Raw genomic sequence first — 12,501 nt, 5'->3', positions numbered from 1 at the left:
GTTAGACTCAATGGGTTCTGACAAATATTTCATTCGTTTCGGAAACAACCTGCAGGATGACCCCATATTCTATGATAAGAGACAGAAAAAGTATTTTGTTTTTCGAAGGCCCATTGGACATCACTGCCCATTTGAGCTTACAAACAAAACACACAGAGGCATATTAATAAGAAAGACAAATCATTGTGGTTCCAGTGGCAATTTTAGCATGTAAATCTTGGTGGGGCAAAAAAATGAATAATAAATGGGATGCATGCCAGCAAAGCCACTACCCAACACAATACATTAATTGCACTATAAAGGTGACAAACGGTGCCCACAAACTGTTAGGGCCTACATAAAGCTGTCCCAACATCTTACCACTGCTACACTTGGCTATCAGCGGAGCCTTGTCTGGCAGCAAAACAGTTCATTCAGCCTCATTTACTGCCTTTTAAAAAAACATAGCTGATATGGCTGACTTGCTTAAACAAATGTGGTTTCTAATGACATTTGAGATGTACAAACTGTGGCATAGGGACGGCAAGCGGATAAGAGGCAATCCGTAATTTCGATTAAAAAATTAATAAGTGAGCTAGGACAGACGTAGTCTATATAACTATTTGTTTAGCACTTTTGAAATGTACAGCGACAGAATTCAGAACATGGGTCATTCTTACAGTGTTCTCCCTGTACACCAAGTCAGAACCGTAGGATAAATAAAGGGGGCATATAAGCAGACAATGAAGGCTCTTAAAAAATGTGTTGATTACATTTCTCTAAAACAGGTTATAGGCTACATGTGCACCACCAAGTCAAAACAGTTGGCGAAATTAAGAGCGGTAAATAGACCAAATTATTAGGGTGAGGCACATGGGCTACTGACAGCTTACTACACAACGTACACTTAGCATTACTGTCTTAGATACAGTATACATATCTCCCTGGCATATTACATAATTTATGCAGCAGCATACAATACATTTTTGGACTCACCTTGTTGTGCTGTGCTCTTGAACAGGAAGGTGGCACGGCAGGCCTTTCTTGGCAAATTTTGTCATCAAAGTCTGGCCTTCTCTGGATTTATGGTGCTTTCAACTGGGAACTCTGAAAAAAACAAGGTTGAATCATGATGACGTCATTGATCTTCAGGTCGAAGCTCCAGAAAGAGGCCCGAGTTCCCGACGTACAATTCCGAGTTGGATAACCATTCAAAACGGATTTCCCAGTCGGAGATCCTTTTTTCAGGAATTCCCAGTAGGCTTGAACTCACTGAAGTCAAGTTTTGGCAGTTCCGAGTTAACAGATGTTTGGAGTGCGGTACATATCACACTTCATTGACAGCATGATTTATCATTTATCATTTTAAACTTCGAAAAGAGACACTTAATCCCAGATTCAAGACCACAGAGCCACTCCACTGAATAGCAGGCTAGTAATTGCTTTGCAACGCTTGCAGTTATCCACTGTTACTGATTCCTTCCCAACCACTCATTGTTGAATTTGCAATTCCAAACTTGTTGTGTAACGTTTATGTCCAATGGCCCATGAGCACCGATACGTTTTATCTATGATTTCTCTTCATTATTTCTCTTCATATGACAAGGATTAAAAGGATTTGCCCGTAGATTGTCGACATGATTCATGATGACACCTGAAAGCTAAGATTTTGAAAGTATGATGTTGACAGTCCAATCATAGCTACTGTCACACGGGACTAGATGGGTGCAGGAATCAGACACAGAGAGAGTTCCACTGAGGTTAAGTGCTTTACTCAGGCATAACAAAATAATAAGCCCAACAGATACAGGGTGCGGGACACACAACGAGACAACCCAAAAACTACAGGGTGCCAAGTTAAAGAAAATCCACCACTACCTAAAATGCACACACGTAACATAAAGACAAAACAAAGGAATAAAGGTCAGAACTTCACAGCTACTGTAGCTATAATGTAATTTGACATAATTTTATCTGTGACCAATGACCTTGAGCCTTCTTGGATGGGCACTTCTAATGTAACTCTATGGCAGCACCCAAAGGGCTTGAATTTTCGAGGTCTACCCTTAAACTTGGCGGTGACGTACTGTCCCCACGAGTGACAGAACACTGAGCTAATCATGGCACAACTTAAGAACATTACCAAGACCTACGCTCTGTATTTTCGGCTGGCTGCCCCACCACCACAGAAAGCAATGAGGTAGGCTGAAACACCTGCATTTTGGAGCTGCCTTACTCAAGAAAGAAAAAAAGAGACCATGTTTGTATGCGGCTTTATTAACTCAATGATTTATTTTTTGTTTTTACATTGTTTGGAAACGTATATGTGACATGTATTAATGCCAAAATAACAAACAAACAAAAATGGGGGGGTGTTACGCATGCCTCTGTGAAGAGGGAACGCAACATCCTGCTACAACTCAACTCCCCGTGAAGTAAAAGAGGTATGGACTGTAGGTGTGAGTAAGGATGACAAAAGACAGAGTGGTACCGTTTACAAGGAATGTATTCCGTCACAAGATAATATGGGGAAAAGGGGCTGGACTGAACCAAAGCAATCTCCTATCTTACCTACCTAACCACTACTTACCTAATTTTGCACCACCAGGGGGTGGTCCACCCAGGTCTTACCTAGTGTGCCTAGACAGTGAATATACTACGGGTATATGTATGCTCGCGGGCCTCTTGCCTACGCACTCCCTAGGTGCCTTCCCCTTCCCCCCCTAGGAACAAAAGAAACAGAATATTAAACAATTTCACAAACAAACTAAGAAACAAAGGGCATCAAATAAGCTCTATCTGATAATGCAACAAACTAACACAGTACATACCAACTGCCTGTATCACTCTCAGAAACAACAAACATAATATGACCCTCAGCCATCAGCCTCCTCTCTCAGCCATGATCTCTCTCAGCCATGATCTCTCTCAGCCATGATCTCTCTAAATCACAATAAATTTTTCTGCAATCTCCTCCCAGCAATGATCTCTCTTCTGAACAGAACACTGGCTTTTATATAGCTTCAGAAGGAATGGGTAATTGGAGACAGCTGCGTCTTGACGAGGGGGCGGGGTCAGCTCTCCAATTAGCCGTAGAGTCGACCAATCAGCTGCTTGAGGGATTTCAGGAAGCCATTTCCTGAAATCAAATACACAAACTACAACACAGAAACTGGGGAACGTAACACACAAAAAATGCAAACATAGTTTGGAGACGGCGGGCTGGACCGGCTTACCTGAGGAACTGTTGGGAGAATCACGCACATAATATGTTTTCAGCATGTTAACATGACCCACACAGGAAGAACGCCTTCAATCTGGGGTCTTTATCACATAATTGGTGTCACCGAGTTTCTTTTCCACCAGATATGGTCCAGAAAAACGTGCCGACAGAGATGAGCCAGGGATTGGCAACAAAACTAAAACTTGATCCCCTGGTGCAAAAGAACAGCCAACAGCCTTTTTGTCATAATGCAACTTCATGCGTTTTTGAGACGAGGAGAGACACTTTTGGGCTAACGCACAAGCGGCATGCAGTCTCGCCCGCATCTTACTGACATAATCTAACACATTTTTAGGGGAGCTACTGGGTGTAGGAGATAAGATATGCTCCTTCAAAACTTTCAGCGGACCCCGTGGGGTGTGTCCAAACACAAGGTCAGCGGGGCTGAACCCTAAGGACTCTTGTATCATTTCCCTTATAGCAAATAGGACAAAGGGCACCCCCTCATCCCAATCGGTACTGGTATCCATGCAATACTTGCGTAGCATTGCCTTCAGCGTCTGATGCCAGCATTCGAGAGCCCCTTGACTCTGGATGATACGGACTGGAGACCTGATGGGAAATACATAATGTCTTTAACACATTTGAAAACAGTTTGGACATAAAGTTGGATCCCTGATCAGTTTGGATTACTTTAGGGAGTCCAAATGTAGAGAAGAACTTCACTAGTGCCTTCACCACAGTCTTAGCCGTTATAGTACGGAGGGGAATAGCCTCTGGGTATCGAGTAGCACTGCACATTATTGTTAGTAGGAACTGGTTACCTGACCTCGTTTTCGGCAATGGACCTACACAATCAATTATCACTCTTTCAAACAGTTCCCCCACCACAGGAATCGGGCAGAGCGGCCCTCAAGGAACTGTTTGATTCACTTTCCCAGTGAGTTGACATACAGTGCCTTGCGAAACTATTCGGCCCCCTTGAACTTTGCGACCTTTTTCCACATTTCAGGCTTCAAACATAAAGATATAAAACTGTATTTTTTTGTGAAGACTCAACAACAAGTGGGACACAATCATGAAGTGGAACGACATTTATTGGATATTTCAAACTTTTTTAACAAATCAAAAACTGAAAAATTGGGCGTGCTAAATTATTCAGCCCCTTTACTTTCAGTGCAGCAAACTCTCTCCAGAAGTTCAGTGAGGATCTCTGAATGATCCAATGTTGACCTAAATGACTAATGATGATATACAATCCACCTGTGTGTAATAAAGTCTCCGTATAAATGCACCTGCACTGTGATAGTCTCAGAGGTCCGTTAAAAGCGCAGAGAGCATCATGAAGAACAAGGAACACACCAGGCAGGTCCGAGATACTGTTGTGAAGAAGTTTAAAGCCGGATTTGGATACAAAAATATTTCCCAAGCTTTAAACATCCCAAGGAGCACTGTGCAAGCGATAATATTGAAATGGAAGGAGTATCAGACCACTGCAAATCTACCAAGACCTGGCCGTCCCTCTAAACTTTCAGCTCATACAAGGAGAAGACTGATCAGAGATGCAGCCAAGAGGCCCGTGATCACTCTGGATGAACTGCAGAGATCTACAGCTGAGGTGGGAGACTCTGTCCATAGGACAACAATCAGTCGTATATTGCACAAATCTGGCCTTTATGGAAGAGTGGCAAGAAGAAAGCCATTTCTTAAAGATATCCATAAAAAGTGTCATTTAAAGTTTGCCACAAGCCACCTGGGAGACACACCAAACATGTGGAAGAAGGTGCTCTGGTCAGATGAAACCAAAATTGAACTTTTTGGCAACAATGCAAAATGTTATGTTTGGCGTAAAAGCAACACAGCTCATCACCCTGAACACACCATCCCCACTGTCAAACATGGTGGTGGCAGCATCATGGTTTGGGCCTGCTTTTCTTCAGCAGGGACAGGAAGATGGTTAAAATTGATGGGAAGATGGATGGAGCCAAATACAGGACCATTCTGGAAGAAAACCTGATGGAGTCTGCAAAGACCTGAGACTGGGACGGAGATTTGTCTTCCAACAAGACAATGATCCAAAACATAAAGCAAAATCTACAATGGAATGGTTCAAAAATAAACATATCCAGGTGTTAGAATGGCCAAGTCAAAGTCCAGACCTGAATCCAATCGAGAATCTGTGGAAAGAACTGAAAACTGCTGTTCACAAATGCTCTCCATCCAACCTCACTGAGCTCGAGCTGTTTTGCAAGGAGGAATGGGAAAAAATGTCAGTCTCTCGATGTGCAAAACTGATAGAGACATACCCCAAGCGACTTACAGCTGTAATCGCAGCAAAAGGTGGCGCTACAAAGTATTAACTTAAGGGGGCTGAATAATTTTGCACGCCCAATTTTTTCAGGTTTTGATTTGTTAAAAAAGTTTGAAATATCCAATAAATGTCGTTCCACTTCATGATTGTGTCCCACTTGTTGTTGATTCTTCACAAAAAAATACAGTTTTATATCTTTATGTTTGAAGCCTGAAATGTGGCAAAAGGTCGCAAAGTTCAAGGGGGCCGAATACTTTCGCAAGGCACTGTATGTGACATGTTTTACAAAATTGGACCACGTCAGACTTCAAACATGGCCGGTTATAAGTCTTTGTGATCCCCAAATGTCCGGACCACGCGTGGTTATGGGAGAGTGACAGCACCTGCTGTCGGAACGGTGTAGGAACAACCACTTGACACACTTCACTCCAGTCATTAACGGTGTCATGAGCTTCCCATTTCCGCATCAAAACTCCTGCTTCCATAAAGTAGGCAGTCTCCTTAGTTTTAGCTTCCTCAATGGAAATTACCGAAGCAAAACACTTGCGAAGACTGGTGTCTCCCTTTTGACATTCAATCACCTTCTCGGGGGTGAATGACAAAAGAATGTAATGTAATTGGGGCGCGATTTCGCTTTGCCCTGCCTTAGTTTTTACGGGGGTAAAAACTGTTGGCATTGCAGAAGGCATACTCAGTGCATTGTCTTCTACCTCAACATTCTCAAAAATGGAACTAGCCAAATCCACCACATCTCCAAGCTTGCGAGATTGTGCCCTCGTTAACACACAAGCAGGAAAAACATGGGGAAATGCGTGAACCAATTTCTCATCTGTAGTTCAGATTTTTGGGTTGTCTACTACCTCTAACACAGGAGTAACGTTCCCACCAGCAATATCGTTCCCTAGTAGCAATGTGACTCCTTTTACTGGCAGTGTAGACACTACACCAACACGGAAACGTCCTGATACCAAGTCTGACACTAAGTGGACCCAGTGTAATGGTACAGGTATGGTTTTTGTCTCTATACCCTGTAATATGACATGCGAGCCACAATACGTTTCAGGGGACCAGGGTAAAGCATCAGTAACAATAACTGACTGCGCCGCCCCGGTGTCTCATAAGACTTGGATAGGCTTTTGACCAGCTTGTTCTCCAGTTAAGGAAACACAACAGGCAGAGATAAACGGAGCATAGACAGGATCCGGTTTCTCAAATGCTGAATCAATAACTCGATCCAATGGACGAGCCAAAGACTTGACTAAACCCAAACTTTTATTTTTGGGGACGGTGACTAGACTGTTTCGGTTTATTTTTCAAAACTGGGCAGTCCGCAATCACGTGACCCTTTTGGTGACAGTAAAAACATTTACGGATTTCATGAAAAGACTTACGGTTGTCAGAGGAAAAGCGACCTGAATGAGGAACTGATGACGTAATCGTCCGGCCTTCAAAACGAGGCGCACCAAAGAAAGTCTTGTGTGTCAAAGCGTACTCATCTGCCAACACTGCTGCCTGGGCCAATGCCGCCACTTTCTGTTCATTTAAATGAACTACAATTCTAACATGGAAGTTGCTTTTAAAGTCCTCCAACAGGATCAATTCCCAAATATCAGCAAAGGTGTTAGCTTTGCTGGCTGAACACTAGCGACTAAACAGAGACTCTTTGTCCCTAGCAAGCTCAACGAAAGTACGGTGAGATGGTTTCTTGTGGTTCCTGAAGCGCTGTCTATAAGCTTCAGGTACCAACTCAAACGCAGAGAAATAAGAATCAACTTCCGACTCTCGAAATGGAGGGACTAAAGCAATATTTTTACTCACATCGAAGTGGGCTTGAAGATGAGCAGCTTGTGGAGTCGCACTGGAGCCAGCGTCTAGTTGTCGGATCCTCACCTCCTTGTCGGCTTCTATTTTCCTCATTTCAAGTTCAAACTGCATCTGTCTCTCTTTATCTTTTTGCTCCATTTCTAACCGAGCCAGCCTCACCTTCAGCCTAGTGGTCTCGCCTGAGCGACCTGAAGCAGAAGATAAAGGGGCAAATCGGGGCAATGTAAAGGGGGTACGAGCAACCCCTTCCTGCACCATGTCCTCCGACTTGGCATCGGAAGGTCTACACGTCTCCTCTCCTGAAGCCTCCTTCTCATCATCTTTCAATGAGAGAATTAGTTTTCTCACTAATCCCTCCCTGACTAGCACCAAAAGCTCAGCTCAGGGCTTTCTCAGGGACGAAGAATCAATAATGGTCAGCTACAGCGAAAAGGTCTACTTTACGAAACCTCACCAAACAATCAATAGAGGGTGCTTCAAAAAACTTGGAGATGGCTGAGGCAGCCATCTTGTACAATGCAGTCTACTGAACACACAAACTAAACAAGTCATCCAAACTCACAACCTACCGTCACACCTCAATCATCAATCACAGAGAGCTCAGTGCAGCAGGGTCCGGTGGGTTTAATGGAATGATCCCGGATGAGCCCCCATTATGTTACGCACGCCTCTATGAAGAGAAAACGCAACACCCTGCTACAACTCAACTCTCCGTGAAGTGAAAGAGGTATGGACTGTAGGTGTGAGTAAAGCTGACAAAAGGCAGAATGTGGTACCGTTTACAAGGAATTTATTCCGTCACACGGTAATATGGGGAAAGGGGGCTGGACAGAACATTTTTTCTTTTCCCTCATCAATCTACACACAAAATGCCCCATAATGACAAAGCAAAAACAGGTTTAATTTTATTTGCAAATGTATAAAAAAATACTGAAATATCACATTTACATAAGTATTCGGACCCTTTACTCAGTACTTTATTGAACCACCTGTGGCAGAGATTACAGCTTCGAGTCTTTTGGGGTATGTTTCTCCCATTCTTCCCTGCAGATCCTCTCAAGCTCTGTCAGGTTGGATGGGGAGTGTCGCTGCACAGCCATTTTCAGGTCTCTCCAGAGATGTTGGATTAGGTTCAAAACACGGGCTCTGGCTGGGCCACTCAAGGACATTCAGAGTTGTCTTGGCTGTGTGCTTATGGTCATTGTCCTGTTGGAAGGTGAACCTTCGCCTGAGGTCCTGAGTGCTCTGGAGCAGGTTTTCATTGAGGATCTCTCTGAACTAAGCTCCATTCATCTTTCGCTCGATCCTGACTAGTTTCCCAGTCCCTGCCGCTGAAAAACATCCCCACAGTATGAAGCTGCCACCACCATGCTTCCTCCAGAAGTGACGCTTGGCATTCAGGCCTGATTGGTGGAGTGCTGCAGACATGGTTGTCCTTCTGGAAGGTTCTCCCATATCCACAGAGGAACTCTGGAGCTCTGTCAGAGTTACCATCGGGTTCTTGATCACCTCCCTGACCAAAGACGTTTTTATTTAACCTTTTTTTAACTAGGCAAGTCAGATAAGAACATATTCTTATTTACAATTACGGCCTACATCGGCCAAACCCAGATGACGCTGGGCCAATTGTGCGCTGCCCTATGTGACTCCCAATCATGTCCGGATGTGATACAGCCTGGAATTGAACCAGGGTGTCTGTAGTGACGCCTCAAGCACTGAGATGCAGTTCCTTAGAAAGCTGCGCCACTTGGGAGCCTTCTCCCCCGATTGCTCAGTTTGGCCGGGCGGGCAGCTCTAGAAAGAATATTGGTGGTTCCAAACTTCTTACATTTAAGAATGATGGAGGCCATTGTGTTCCTGGGGACTTTCAATGCTGCAGACATGTTTTGGTACCCTTCCCCAGATCTGTGCCTCGACACAATTGTGTCTCGAAGCTCTATGGACAATTTCTTCGCCCTTATGGCTTGGTTTTTGCTCTGACATGCACCGTCAACTGTGGGACCGTATATAGACATTTCCAAATCATATTCAATCAATTGAATTTACCACAGGTGGACTCCAATCAAGTTGTAGAAACATCTCAAGGATGATCAATAGAAACAGGATGTACCTGAGCTCAAATTCGAGTCTCATAAAAATATTTTTTAAATGTCTTTGTCATTATCGGGTATTGTGTGTAGATTTATTGATGAGGAAATATAACTATTTAATCCATTTTAGAATATGGTTCTGAAAACTTTCCAAATGCACTGTGTGTGTGTGTACCTCCACTGTGGGGCTCTATAAACCAGCTAAGTTAGCTAGCTAGTTAACATGAGTCTACTAGGCTACATATTGAACTTCAATCACCAGTGATACAATATATGAATTTATGGTTAGATCAGAATAGCCATTATAATCATTGGCCTGTACAGAGAATTAGGTGAAAACCACAAGTCCAAATCCCCATCTCTATCCATGGCTTAGGAAAGGGAATATTTAGCAAGGTCATCAGCACAAACAGACACGTTTTCCTGACAATTGCAACGTTTTGCTCAGGATGTGATTTGACTGATGTGAAGCCAAATCCTAACTGGCCTCTATTTTCCAGACCATTTAACAGTTAGATGTAGAACTCTGCAAGGAAAGAGTTCAGTTTATTCCTGAAAATATCATGACCAGTATCAACAGACTTCTGACATACCCGGCAATAAAACATAAGTTGTAAGTTCAGTTACTGGCCAGCAATGTGTGGAGGACTGGGGGAGTGTGTCTATGTGAGTGCAAAACCAAACACGAAATGTAATCAGCGGATCAATCCACCAATAGAGTGCCTTTTGGGTAAACTATAGCAAGTCCCAATTTAAGTAACAGGGTTGATCATAACTGGGTTAACAATTTCATATTTAAAATCAGCCATAACTCCCCTTGTGGCAGACAGAGCAAATTGAACTTTTTGTGTAAGCATGTCTACCCTATTTTTCTATGGATAACAGGGTTGACAAGTTATACTCGAGTCGACGCACTCGGGTTTTCCAAAACACAACACCAGAAAATGGCAAAGAAATATAGTACAACCAGCTCACCTGCTTTTTACACTATGATTCGACAGTTAGATGCTCAATGTTTCTTTGGGAAAAAAGTATTTCAAAAGGAATGGTTTAACCACATTAAAACAAGAGTTCAGTTAAATACAAATATATAAATAAATAAATCAGACTTGAACTTAAAATGAGGGACAAACATAAGTTAATCATTAATCACATTAAATAAATAACAGCCTTCAGAAATATCTGTTGAGGCATCAAAATAACTAGGGCTTTACAATGATGGTGGACACTTTGGAAAATGTGGGGATTAAGTGGGTTAAAATCGTCCTAGAACTCAGTAAAACATACCATGGGACATGTCAAAATGCAGATTTCTGGTACTTTAGGCAGTTTTATATATATATATATATAAATCTAATTTATTAAATGTTATATGTGGTTTATATTAAAGGGCATGTCATTTAATATCACGGGCTTTAATAATTGAATATTGGTACACAATTTCTACTTCATTGTGGGGCTCCAGAGTGGCGCAGCAATCTAAGGCACTGCATCTCAGTACTAGAGGTGTCACTACAGACACCCTGGTTTGAATCCAGGTTGTATCACAACCAGCTGTGATTGGGAGTTCCATAGGGTGCACAGGCCCAGCGTGTAGGGTGTCATTGTAAATAAGAATTAGTTCTTAACTGACTTGCCTAGTTAAATAATAATATCGAAGTGATGCAAAAAGGCACTCTATTCATGGAAAGACCTAGGCACTCAAATACCTTTCCTCTTGTGTGTATTTAGTTTCATGCTGATTGTGTTTGTATCATTGCCACAGTGCAGGGGCCTATGTCCAGTTTCAGTTTGTTTGTATGGGAGAAAAGCCCAGGGATTAAATACATTCAAATCCGTTACACTCACCCCCCTTTTGACCTCCTCCTTTTTCCGCATACATTCTTTATTAAACACAATTTTACACCATGGTGGAACCTTGATCCTCAATTACTTTGTTGCTCACTAATTGGATGTCAAGGTAAAGTTATAGCAACTGTTTGTGATCTAATCAAACTCATCCAGACATAATGAAGTGCATGACTGAAGCTTCTCTGGATGTCCATCAAGCCTAATTGTTCTGTACTCGGATTCTAAAGCTGTTCTAATCATGCATGAGGCCTAAATGCATGTTCTGTTTGATTAAACTGTAAAGTGCAAACTCATCACCTCATCCAGGTTGCCTTGGGCTAAATACGGATAACTTAGCCTAGCTCTTATAGAACTGTGCCATGCATTTGTATATTCTTATTTCGTCCTACCCTTGAAAGTCCCGTAATTTTCCCAGCCTAATCAGTGGTCACATCACACTCACTCATTTTATTTTTGAGCAATTTAGGATGTTGCACAACGCATTCAGCCACCGGTGTCAGAAAATATTTGTGTTTTTTCCAGCATTCTTGTCAATGTAGCTAGTTAAGGAGGAAAATGGTGCATTTACAGCCTGAATGGAGGATGCTTCATGTAGAGTACCAGCCAGTCCACGGGGAATGCACATCAAGCCTAGAAGATAGGTGATCTGTAAGTGTAGTGCAGAGGCTAACAGCTGAACAACATACGCTATCCAAGAGTCCCCATCTAACCCATTCTCAGTAAATATCCTATGTTCAAAATGTTTATACATCAAATAGAATAACTTCAACATTATGTTACGGGCAATACTTTTAGGCCATTAGTCTACATATGAAAAGCTTAATTTCTCATCTTTGTTACGTTACTGAGTATCATCGGTGTCTACAAATGTGACACTTCTAAAAAGTGCAAGAATGTGTCTGAAACAGAAACAAATAATGCATCGTCATACCCAGAGCAGTAGGTTGCTGGGAAAATTGTGCTTAAAGACTAGAAAAAAAACTATCAAAATCATGACGTCGGTGAATTTGAAGTCGGAGCTCAAGAAAGATGTCCGAGTTTCCAGTTCCAATATCTCTCGTGGACCACTGTTAAGTCAAATCCCCCTCGAATACCGCAACCAAAACAATCGGGAACTCAGAAACCTCAGACTTCAAGACAACAAAAAATAGAAAAGCAGGTCAAATAATGACGTCAGTTATCTTCAGGCCGGAGTGTCAGAGCTCTAGAAAGTTGGGGGGGGG

This window comes from Oncorhynchus nerka, linkage group LG21, assembly GCF_034236695.1.
Source record: "Oncorhynchus nerka isolate Pitt River linkage group LG21, Oner_Uvic_2.0, whole genome shotgun sequence".
Taxonomy (NCBI): domain Eukaryota; kingdom Metazoa; phylum Chordata; class Actinopteri; order Salmoniformes; family Salmonidae; genus Oncorhynchus; species Oncorhynchus nerka.
Note: the sequence above shows the minus strand (reverse complement) of the source record.